Source organism: Gavialis gangeticus, unplaced genomic scaffold, assembly GCF_001723915.1.
Source record: "Gavialis gangeticus isolate Ggan-Ray unplaced genomic scaffold, GavGan_comp1, whole genome shotgun sequence".
Lineage (NCBI taxonomy): Eukaryota > Metazoa > Chordata > Crocodylia > Gavialidae > Gavialis > Gavialis gangeticus.
Window position 1 is genome coordinate 25604473 of NW_017729022.1, and position 12216 is coordinate 25616688.

The 12216-nt window shown below is 48.3% G+C and overlaps 1 long non-coding RNA gene across 1 annotated transcript in view; it reads right to left on the bottom strand.

The window, feature by feature from the left end:
* Window positions 1-11789, bottom strand: part of LOC109297009 — an 18409-nt gene extending 6620 nt beyond the window's left edge. The window contains exons 1-2 of the long non-coding RNA XR_002097145.1: window positions 11729-11789; window positions 3293-3295 (exon numbers count right to left, since the gene is read on the bottom strand). This is a non-coding gene — a long non-coding RNA (uncharacterized LOC109297009). The remainder of the gene's footprint in view (window positions 1-3292; window positions 3296-11728) is intronic.
* Window positions 11790-12216: the final 427 nt, after the last annotated feature.

Here is a 12216-nt window from a genome sequence, read left to right on the forward strand (position 1 = left end):
GTCCCACACCAGGGGGGGTTGAGGTGGGATCCCCTTACTGACAGGCTGATCTTTTTGGGGACCCCGTGCAGACCCCCCCGGGGTTCCAGCTCTGGAGTATCACTCCCACCCTTACCCCTGTGGCAGGCCAGTAGGGGGTGCTCCTGAGCCAAGACACCTGCCTCACTGCACCCCACCAAAAACCAGGCTTTGGATGCCTCCCCAGGGGGCACCAACTTCTAGCCAACTCCCTTCCTGAAGCACACCTGCAAGCCTGGGGTACTGCTGCCACCACCCAGATTCAAGTCTTTCTCTGGGCCCTGTGCTGCCCAGGATACACAGGCCCTATAGATCTTGGGATCTTGGTGTGCTTCTATTAGCCTGAAACATAGAAAGTACTCTCCCTTAGTCAACCAAGCAAAAGGGAGCAAAAAAGTGTGCCCAAACTCTCTGTAACAGATCCAGTAAGACTTGGTATAACTGACAGCTTTATTGCTTGGGTAGAGAGGGCAGGCTTGGGGATAGGTACAAGTCAGAGAAGTATCAAAAGAAAATCCAAGAGCAAACAGAAATGGCTTGGTCACCTTTTGACAAGCCACTAAAACACTAGATTCTAAATTCCTTCTATATTTCATGTAAATTACTCACAATTCTGTCCAGAGGCTGATTGAGCCTGCTCTAGAAGCAACATGGCTTGCTGGCTGTGTCCCCAAAACATGTCTCCCCTCCTTCTAGGAAGATGGGACCTTATATATCCCTGTCATGACCTCATCACTAAGTTCCCACCACAAACCAGTATCCTCAGACCATGGCTGATGCTGGCTGGTCAGTTTGAAAAATGTCACCAACCTCAGGTGAGGGTTTAGAGTTATACAGGACACAGGATAGCGAGCTCCCCTCTCCCTCAGAAATGTCTCCAGCCCAGGTCACAGCTCAGTGGTAAATGAAACAGATGGGGGGAGGAGCTGCCTGCTTACAGCAATGAGGCAGACTGGGGGGTGATTTCGCCACAACCCCCACCCCCATCCCAAGGGGCTGCAGAGCTCTCCTTGTCCCAGCCAGAGTCTGGGGCCTTAGTGGGCCGCAGGGTTTAGACAGTGCTTAAGGAGCCCACTGAGCCCCAGAACCAGGAAAAGGATACCAGAGAATAGGAGAGCTCCATGGAGCCTGAGGACCTCTTGGTCCCGGTGGTCCCCAGGGGCAAGCTACTTGCTTTTCTTAACCGTGAGTACACCAGCACAATGTAGCTCACCTTGGACCACTGGGGAGATTTTGACAACATCCTTGATGTGGCAAGGGTGCTGGTGGGGGAAGGCAAGGGGCCCAAGTACTGCAACATCCGTATCTATAAGGGGGTCCACAGTTTCGTAGACACTCTCTATGCTTATGGGAGGGCACTGCATGAGCTGCTGAACCCCACAGCAGGTGTTGAGGTGCATCAGGCCTCTGAGTTTGTTTAAGATTGCAACCTTCAATGCCCATGGCTGCAGGAAGGGTCCCTGGAGATGCGGGGTGCTGTCCTTCCTTCAGGAGGGGGTGTACCCCATGGTATTCTTACAGGAGACTCTGACAACTCTGGCTTATGAGCCTAACTGGCAGCTGGATTGGGGAGGCAGGATCTTTTTTAGTCACCTCTTGGCCACCTCTTGTACGGTGGCCACCCTGTTCTCCCCAGGCCTGCAGCTGGAGGTTCTCCAGGACATTGAGGTGGTGCCAGGCTGCCTGCTGCACCTCCAGGTCCAAGTGCAGGAGCTGGTCCTGAACCTTCTGAATGTGTATGCTCCTATAAAGGACCCGGAGTTGATTGACTTTTTCTGACAGATGGCCACTTACATTAGCACCCTCAACCCTTGTGAGTGCCTGGTCCTTAGTGGGGACTTTAACATCACCCTAGACACGTGGGATCGGTCAGGCAGGGAACAGAACCAGGCTGCTGTGGGAATCCTTAGGGAAATCCTAACAAAATACTCTCTGGTAGATATCTGGCGCACCTGACACCCCTTCCCCTCCACCTTCACATACATGAGGGTGGGGTAGGAGCAGGCATGCCACTCCCTGTTGGACTGAATTTATATCTCATTGCCACACTTTGCCCAGGCCCACTCCTCCAGCATCTGTCCAACCCCCTTCAGCAATCACCACCTTGTCTGGGCCCAGGCCACGCTGGGGCTCAGGTGTCCAGGGTTGGCTGTTCACTTCAGGGAGGCCTTCCAGGAGTTCTGGCTGACCTGGTGGGAGCTACAGGCAGCTTTCCCCTCAGCTCAGAGATGCTGGGACGTGGGGAAGGTGTGCATCTGGCTTTTTTGCCGCAGCTACACTCGGGGGCAGACCCTGGCAGAGGGAGGTGGTCTGGGAACAGCTGAAACAGGAAGTGCTGGCGCTGGAGAGGTGCCTGACTGCCAACCCAATCAACCCATCCCACTGCAGAGAGTGTCGGGAAAGGCGGGAAGAACTTCATGCTCCAGATGACCATCACGCCCATGGTGCATTTTTCTGCTCATGCCTCCAGCTCCTTTGGGAGATGGACTGCAGCTCCCACTTCTACACCCTGGAGAGGAGGCGGTGGGGCCAAGAAGTACATCTCCTGCCATCTGGCAGGCAATGGCACCCCCTTCATGGCTTCTCCATGGATCCAGGTGAGATGTGCCAGCACACACGAGCCTTCTATGAAGAGCTCTTCTTCCTGGATCCAACTGACACCAAAGCCTGTCAGACCCTGTGGGAGGGACTCCCTCAGGTTAGCATGGGTGACTGAGACTGGCTGGAGGCTCCTCTCACCCTGGTTGAGTTTTCAGCCTCCCTGCACCTGATGCCTGGCCACAAGGTGCCGGGCATCAACAGGCTGACCACAGAGTTTTACTGGGCCTTCTGGGACATCCTTGACCAAGATTTTGCACCGGTCTGGGCCAAATCCAAGGGAAGTGGGGAGCTCCCTTTGTCATGCCAAAGGGCTGTGCTAACCCTCCTGCCAAATAAGGGTGGACCTGAGGAACTGGCATCCCATGTCCCTCCTCTGCATGGACTACAAGGTGGCAGCAAAGGCCACCTCACTGCACCTGCAGTCCATGATGGTGGACATGATCCATCCATGGGTGAAAGTTGGCAGTTGGGCTCAGTCCCACCTGCACTCTGTGGGTTCTGCTAGAGCACAAGCTCACTGCTCTACCTGGGGCTCTACCTGTCCCCCATGAACCCCTCCCACTGGAAAACTGGCATCAGCTGGAGGCAAGGGTAGTGGAGCTGTCTCTCCCTGTGGGGGAGTGCACTGGTTTTGAACCAGCTGGTCCTGTACATGCTCTGGCATTACTTACACACCCTGCCTATGCCCCCAGAGATCCTGGCTGGGCTCCAGAGAAAGGCACTGGAGTTTTTCTGGCCAGGATGACACTGGGTCACTGCAGAGGTCCTGAGCCTCTTGTTGCAGAAAGGCGGCCAGGGCCTTGTTTGCCTGCATAGCCAGGTCCTGACATTCTTCCTTCAGGCCCTGCAGCAACTGCTATAGTTTTGGTAGCCATGCAGCATGGGGCCAACTCGGGCATGCCTTCCTCCGCCGCTTCCAGGGGCGCTGATACAACTGATACAACTGGCATCTCCTCGGCTTGCAGGGCTTCTCCCTGAAGGACCTGCAAAGGCTGCCAGATTTCAACCAGGACCTCCTCTGGGCCTGGAGTCTGGTCTCCACCTCCATGTCCCCTGTGACACTCGCCCAGGGCACTGACCTGCTTGTCGAGCCCCTTCTCTGGAGGCCCCAGCTGGAAGTACTGACAGCAGAGGCGCCCTGGTTGCAACAGAGCTTGATCCTGGGTGGTGTCACCCATATCAGAGACCTCCTGGACTATGATAGGTGGGCATGGCTGGACCCTGCTGTGCTAGCCCAGTGCATGGATCTACCCATGACACGTGCGACCTTCTGCCTTGTCCAGGAGGTGAAATCTGCCTTACCTCCTGACGCCCTTGCCTTTGTTGACCAGGTCTTGTGTGGTGGTGGTCCCCACCCCCTTGTGTCTTCCAGCCCACTGGAGTTTGTCGTGGGGCTGGTGCCTCACCTGGCCTCACAGCACTCCCTGCTTCACCACCTGAGCTGGCTGGAGGACACTGAACCGCTTTTCCACTGTCCATCACCACCACCTCTACATGCTTATGCGTCGCATTATCCATCATGCTGCCCTCATGTCCCTCCCAGGCACCAAGTGGTGAGACCTGCTCAGCAAGAGTGTAGCTGGGGCACCCCAGTGGCTGAGCCTATACTCCACCCTCATCCCATGAGCCACTGGGGACCTCAGCTGGTGGCTTCTCCATGGAGCCATCACCACGGGCATGTATGTTATGAGCTTCACAGACATTGCAGTCTCCTGCCCCTTCTGTGGGCAGAGGGAGACCCTGGCACACATGACACTCAAGTGTGTTAGGCTGCAGCCCCTCCACCTCCAGAACCTCCTCCTGAGGTTCTGGCTGAACTTCACTCCCCACCCTTTTATTTTTGGGCACCCCATCCATGGCCCCACCGAGTTTTGGGATCTCCTGGCCCACCTCCTCCTGGCCCTGGCCCTGGCCCTGGCCCTGGCCAAGTGGGGCGTGTACATGACCAGGAAGGAGATTCTGGCTGGGAGGGTGCCCGGGGACCATGGGACTGCTTTTCTATCACTTGTCCATGCATGTTTCTGGGCAGAGCACCACTGGGCAGCATCCACCAGCTCCTTGGATGCCTTTGAGGACCACTGGGTGCATCCTGGAGGGCTCTGCTCAGTGTCCCCCTCCAGAGCCCTTATTTCAGAGGTGGGCAAAATGCGGCCCATGGGCCAGATGCGGCCCACCAGGCCATTTTATCCTTTAGAAAATTAATATTTATCTGCTCCTGGCTGCCTGTCATGTGACCCTTAATGGTTTGCCAAAACTCAGTAAGCAGCCCTCCGCCCGAAATAATTGCCCATCCCTGCCTTATTTTCACATTTTGATACCCACCTGACTCCTATCCTATTTTTTCCTTAGTTTCCCCAAAAGAAAAAAAAATATTAGTTGTATCTTTCACTCTTTGGCCCCACACAGTGGGGACTATTAGTTAACTGGGTGGGCCTTAAGGCTTATGCCCAACAGAAGATACAAATACACAGGAGCACCATAGGTCCCAGCCCTGGTTTGTCTCAGGCCATGGGGCAAAACCATGCCCTGCACCACTCCCTCCCTCCCCCCGCTTTTTTTTTTGATACCTGGAAATCCAGTTATCAAAGTTAGAGCCCACACTGCAAATATTTTTTTGTTCTCAGTGTGCCTCTTGCAGCATCTCAAACTGGTTTGAGATGCCACAAGAGGCACATGTGTTCTTGTCTGGACATGCCCTCTGTGGCTAAGTTCTGGTTCTGTAAAAATTGGACAACAGCACTCCTCTACTCAGACCTTTGGGAGAATAAATGCATTAGATTGTGAAACACTGCAATAGCGTATAGTAATGGGAGCATATACATGACTTTTCAAATATATGATGAATCTAACTAGATTTTTTTAAGAGGTTGGGAAGGGCTGTTCACCACCAAGATTTGGGGTAATCAAAGGGAGGGAAAACTTACAACAGGGGTGGCCAACCTGTGACCTGGGTGCCACAAGTGACACAGGCATCTTGTTTGTGTAGCATATGGCAGACTGGAAAGGGGACATGTAGCATGGTGCTGGATAGGACAGGAAGCAAAAAGCAGGGCATTAGATCAGGCAGAGAGCATAGGGCAAGAAGCAGAAAGCAGAGCAGCTGTTAAGTCAAAGAGCACAGGGCATGGAGCAGCAGTTCAGATAAGGGAAAGGGATCAGAGTAGCACTTGGGAAGGGTGCAGGAATAATTTGTGGCACTCCTGGCAAAAGTTTTGTCCTCTCCCTCCAACCTAGAACAAACAAACTTCAGCACAACTTGAAGAGTCTGTCTAGTGCAAATGACATAAGAAGTTGACCAGTTGGTAGGGTAGAGGTAAGTACAGGTCTCAAGAGGCTACTGGCCTTGTAGGTTATGGAACAAAAGAAATATTAAGTTACATGCGAAATAAGTCACATGTGGACAGCTTGTTCGGTCCGTGAATAAAAGGTGCAAAGAATGCTAGCCTGGGATAAATTTTGAGATATGTTGTATATTGTGGCAGAGCATCCTTAGTGCTCCATCACTTTAAGGGCAAGACCAGTCAGCTGACAGGTGCCTGATGAGGGCAGCCATTTTAGGAGCAGTATGAGACCAGTTACCAGGGAAGAAACATCTTCTTGTGAGCTCTGGCTCCAGGATCACTCAGAGGTAAGGATGAGGCTGTGGGGAAGAAGGAGGCCTCATTAGTCCTGGGCATGACCTGAAACTGCACCCTGCGGGGGAAAGGTGGCCTGGGGCACCTCAGTACCCCAGCTTCCACATCCCTGGTGTGTTTGATCAACACGGGGGAGCCCAGGCCCGCGGGAGTCCTGAGGCAGGGCCCCAAGCTGGAACAGCACCCAGGCTCCCTGTGAGACCAGGTTGCAGAAGCCCTGAGAGGGGGCCAGGCACAGCTGCAGCCACCTGAGCCCCATGGGGTAGAAGACCCCAGAGGAGCCCCAATGAGGGGGCAGTGTGGAGCCCAAGTGAGGGGAACTGAGGGCTGGGAGCCCAGTATGTGTTTGTTTGTCTGTGTGCTTGTGTAAAGAAAGACCCAGTGCAAACCACTGGAGAACCATCTGCAAGGCATGGGACACGTAAGGGGTGGTTTGGAGTATGTAAACACTACCCCATTACAACTGGGGTATTCGAAGGGCAGCCTCCCACCTACTTAACTTCTTAATTCAATAACAATAAGGCATGGCACATGAGCAAGGTGGGCAGTTTGCCCAGAGACAGGGGCGGGCTAGTACTAGCATTGGGCTTGGAAGTCACTCTTGTCACATAGATAAGTCTGATTTATTATCTTCAGCCCATTCTTTGTTAAATTAGAAATTATTGGTCCTAAAGCATTAGACCTGAATAATTGCCTGGCAACACAGAAATGTTTTGGGATTATTTTCAATAAATTGCAACTCCTGCACAGAGTGCTTTTCTGTCACCTGAGTCTTTATTCTCTGACCAGATCAATTGGTATCGCACAGAGATAGTAGAAGAGATTTATTTAGAACTTTTTTTTCTGAAAACCAAAGTTCACAAGAAAATTTCACTTTTTGTCAGCATCTAGTGGAATTTTATTGAAAAAAACCCAAACAGTATGGTTTGGGGTTTTTTATGCTTCTGTGAAAACCGGAAAAAATTAAGTAGAAACAAAAATCCTTTTCTTATACCAGAAAATAATAGAGTTTTGGACTAGATCGAAAGGCAAATGAATCATAGGTTCCAGGTACAGGATACCCTTCATGTAGTTTTTTAAAGTCTGTTTTGCAAATGTTTTGCTGAACTACTTTAATGCATGTAGCTGGTATGAAGCATAAAGGTTGAGAGAGATTACTGCATAATAATCAATTTAAAGAATAAATTGAGTCTGAAATCTGGCTTCTGTATATGCTTGATAACATCTTTCTATGTACATAGAAAGGTTTATTACATGCCAGAATAATTATTTGAAGCTCATACTGTTGGATCCATTCTTCTCAAGTAATCCCTTGAAATCAAGGATGATTGTCATCCATGATTGTCTTATCTGTGCACCCAAAGATGGCTGATGAGGCCTATCCAGGATCAACCTAATAATCCATTATAATGCAGTATAGATCCATTATAATTTACCATCTAAATAATATTATTTTTAATATATACATTTTTATCACTGTTCCCATGAAACCAGATTTGTTTGTGAATGCCATAAACTTTGAAAATTCTGACGTTAATTTCTTTAATAATCCCTTAGGGAATAGAGAGTAAATGGTTAAACTCCAAGTACTAGGCTATGCCTCACCTTGGTATACATACAATAGGACCATACTTACATTGGTTAGTATCTCTTCTACAGCAGCATTTTTTTGCTATTGTTTCTGTCTACCCTCTTCCCTTAAGACCTGATAGATCCTTCATTATGTGGTATAAGGTGCACACTGGAAGACAAAAATCCCCTCTAGTTAGTCTGAAGAGAAGGAGCTTCCAAGGGACTGCAAATTATCCCCTTCTAACTTTGTAAAAATTACAAAAGAATGCAATGTTAGCATATTAAGTTCTATATTTTTATATATCCCCAGGCCTGGTGTTCCTGAGAGGCACCCAGGGCAGGATTAAGGTGGGGTGTGGCAATGCCTTTGATGTGTGTTCCACCCAAAACCAACTGCATAACAGTGGCAGCAAGATTGCTATTCAAGCAGTGCTGAGGGTGTCAATTGGCTTCATGACTCATTATAATCTACCTGATTCCTGATGATCTCCCTTCATTCCACAGCTGTTAACCACCCTCTTGTCTTTATAATGGCCTTGACATTCCCTTCCATTTATAGGGTCATAAAAAAGTAGGACTAGAAGCGACCTCATAAGGTCACCTAGTCCAGCCCCCTGCTCAAAGCAGAATCATCCTTACCTAAACCATCCCAGCTATGTGTCTAATCTGTCTAACCTGCTTTTGAAAGTTTCCAAGGATGGAGATGCCACAGCTCCTTTAAGTATCTTGTTCCAATGTTTAATCATCCTCATAATCCAGATATTCCTCCTTATCCCCAACCTGAACTTGCCCAGCTCTAGCTTGAGCTAGAATAGTTGCTAGTCCTGTCCCCTGCAGCCACAGAAAAAAGCACATCTCTATCCTATTGATAACAGTCTTCAAATATCTGAATGTTAATAAATCCTCCCTTAGTCTTCTTTTCCCCAAACTAAATAACCCTAACTCTTTCAGTCTTGTAAGTCCTGACTCCCAGGCCCCTGGCCATTTTGTGCTCTGTGCTGGATGCTTTCTGAATTATCCACATCCTTCTTGAAGTGTGGCACTCAAAAATGAACATAGTACTCCACGTGAGGCCTCACTAGTGCTGAATAGAGTGGAAGAATCCCTTCCTTTGATTTGCAAGTGACTCTTCTGTTAATACAACCCAGAATCCTGTTGGGTTTTTTGCAACAATATGTTGACTCATTCAGCTTACAGTCCACTGTAACCCCCAGGTCCTCTCTGCAGTACCAGTCAGCCTTGCCAGTCATTCCTAATCTGTATTTGTGCATACAGTTATTCTGTTCCAAGTGCAGGACTATTCACTTGTCTTTATTGAATTGCATCCAATTGATTGTAGAGCATTTCTTCAGTCCACCCATGTCATTCTAGATCCTAGCTCCACCCTTGGAATGTCTGCAATTCCACCCAACTTGCTGTCATCTGCAAAGTTGCTAAATGTTCACTCAATCCTATCATCCAAATAATTAATGAAGATATTAAATAATACTGGACTCAGGACAGACCCCCCCCTTGGAAACTCCACTTGATACCTTCTCCCAACTAGACACGAGCCATTCAGGGCAACTCACTGAGTACAATGATTGAACCAGTTATGCCTCTACATTACAGTATTTTTTATCTAGTCTGTATTTTCTTAGCTTATTAATGAAAATGCCATGAAAGACTGTTAAAAAAACAATCCAAAGTCAAGGTATCCCATGTCCACTGCTCCCCCATCATCTGCAGAGCCTGTCACTTTATCATAGAAGAAAATTAGATTGGTCATGCGTGACATATGTCAGCAACAAGAGAAAGATCAGGGACAGTGTGGGTCCCTTACTGAATGGGGGAGGCAACATAGTGACAGATAATGCAGAAAAGATTGAAGTACTCAATGCCTTTTTTACCCCAGTCTTCGCAGGCAAGGCCATCTCTCAGTCTGTTGAATCTGGCAGCACAGTTTGGGAAGGAAGTAAGCAGCCACCAGTAGTGAAAGAACAAGTTAGGGACTACTTAGTGTGGAAGAAATCAAACTTCGCATTGTGGTTGAATCAGAACTGACAGAGCCAGCTTTTCTTTATTTAGAGCTATACTGTGATCACAGGGAAAATTCCACACAGCAAGGGGAATCACCCACTTGTCTGTTTCAAAGGATTTCTCGCACTCTCTAAGTTTACAAGCATATTTATACTTAAGACAGAGAAAAAGGGGGAAAAAAATATGACCTTGGACAGTAAATCGACCTTGGACAGTAAATCGCTGATCGTTAACACACGCACAGACATACAGGCTGTTTACTTAAACAAATGAAACATTGTGCTTATAGAAATAGTTATCAGTTTCTGGTTTCTCAGGGAGAAAAATAAACTTAACATCGGTACACAGGGTAATATATCATAGACAAAAACAAGGCATGCAGAATTTATTTCAGAACATTTAATTGAAATAAGCAGTATCAGCACTTCCGGTCTCTGTCTGTTTTTCTAGTCAAATAGGTCAGAAGTCCGACTAAATTACTCCTACATTAGAAAAGCTGGATATGTACAAACCAATGGGGTCAGATGCAATGCACCCGAGGATGTTGAGGGAGTTGACCAATGTGACTGCAGAGCTGCTGGCTATTATCTTTGAAAGCTCGTGGCAGGTCCCAGGCAATTGGAAAAGGACAAATATAGTACCCATCTTTAAGAAAGGGAAGGAGGAGAATCTGGGAAACTACAGACTGGTCAGCCTCACCTTAGTCCCTAGAAAAATCATGGAGTAGGTCCTCAAGGAATCCATTTCTAAGCACTTGGAAAAGAAAGTGATTAGGAACAGTTAGCATGGATTCACCAAGGGCAAATCATGCCTCACCCAGCTGCTTGCCTTCTATGATGAAGACTGGCTCTGTGGATGTGGGAAGAGCAGTGGATATGATATACCTTGACTTTAACATGGCTTTTGATCATTTCCCACATCATTCTTGCAGTCAGGTTAAGAAACGGGTTGGATGAATGGCCTGTAAAGTGGACAGAAAACTGGCTGAATCATTGGACTCAAAGGGCAGTAATCAATGGCTTGTTATCTAGTTGGCACTCTGTATCAAGTAGACTGCCCCAGGGGTTGGTCCTGGTGCCAGTTTTGTTCAGTATCTTCATCAACTATATGGAAGATGGGATGGAGTGCACCTTAAGCAAGTTTGTGGATGACATCAAGCTGAGGGGTAGTAGATATGCTAGAGGGTAGGGCTAGGATCAAGAGAGACCTAGACACATTGAAGGATTGGACCAAAGAATGAGACCAAGAACTTTGAGACCAAGAAGTCTCATAAAGTTCAATAAAATCAAGTGCAAAGTCCTGCACTTAGGACAGAACAATCTCATGCACCGGTACACACTGGGGACTGACTGGCTAAGCAGCAGCTCTGCAGAAAAGGACCTGGGGGTGACAGTGGACAATAAGCTGAATATGAACCAAAAATGTGTCCTCCTTAAGAAGGCTAACAACATACTTTGCTGCCTTAGTAAGGGTGTTGCAAGTAGATTGATGGAAGTGATTATCTGCAGTACAGTTTTGAGCCCTCCACTACAGAAAGGATGTGGACAAATTTGAGAAGGCCCTTAGGAGGGCAACAAAAATGGTTAGAGGCATGCGGCACATGACTTATGCAGAGAGGCTTAGGAAACTGGCCTTATTTAGTTTGGGGAAGAGAAGACTGACCGGAGATTTAATAATAGCCTTCAACTATGTGAAAGGTGATTTCAAAGATGATGGAGCTAAACTGTTCTCAGTGGTGGTAGATGACAGAACAAGGAGCAATAGTTTCAAGTTGCAGCAAGGGAAGTTTAGGCTGGGTATTAGGAAACACTTTCTCTCAAGGAGGGTAGTAAAGCACTGGGACAGTCTACCCACAGAGGCTGTGGAATCTGCATCCTTGAAACAGTGTTTCTCAGCCTGGGGGTTGCAACCTAAAAACTGGGTTACAAGAATATATGAAAGGGTTATGAACAAACTTTTAAAAATGGACCATATTTTGCGTATTTTAGATAAAATAGTTGCTGCTTGTACTTCAGTGTATGTTAATTCTCTGCCTGTTAATAAACAGGGATCCAGGTTTTTTGTTTGCCACAGAAAAACACACACTCTTTTTCTCCTTTAAAAGAGAAAATCACAGAGGGAAACTTAAGATTTTACCTTGCAGGCTGGCAAAGTTCAGTCTCTAAGTGCTGCTTGGGCCTGGGGGGAGCGGGATGGGGGTGATCAGGCAGGGAATGCCACATGCATGTGGCAGCCTGGCAGCATGTAGAACAGCTCCCACAGCTCCCCACAAGTAAGTTCATGGGGCAGGGGAAGGTGGCATAGATGATGTGTTGGGGAGGTGCGGGGAACACGGGCAATGCATCGGGGGCCTTTAGGGGGACACATGTCC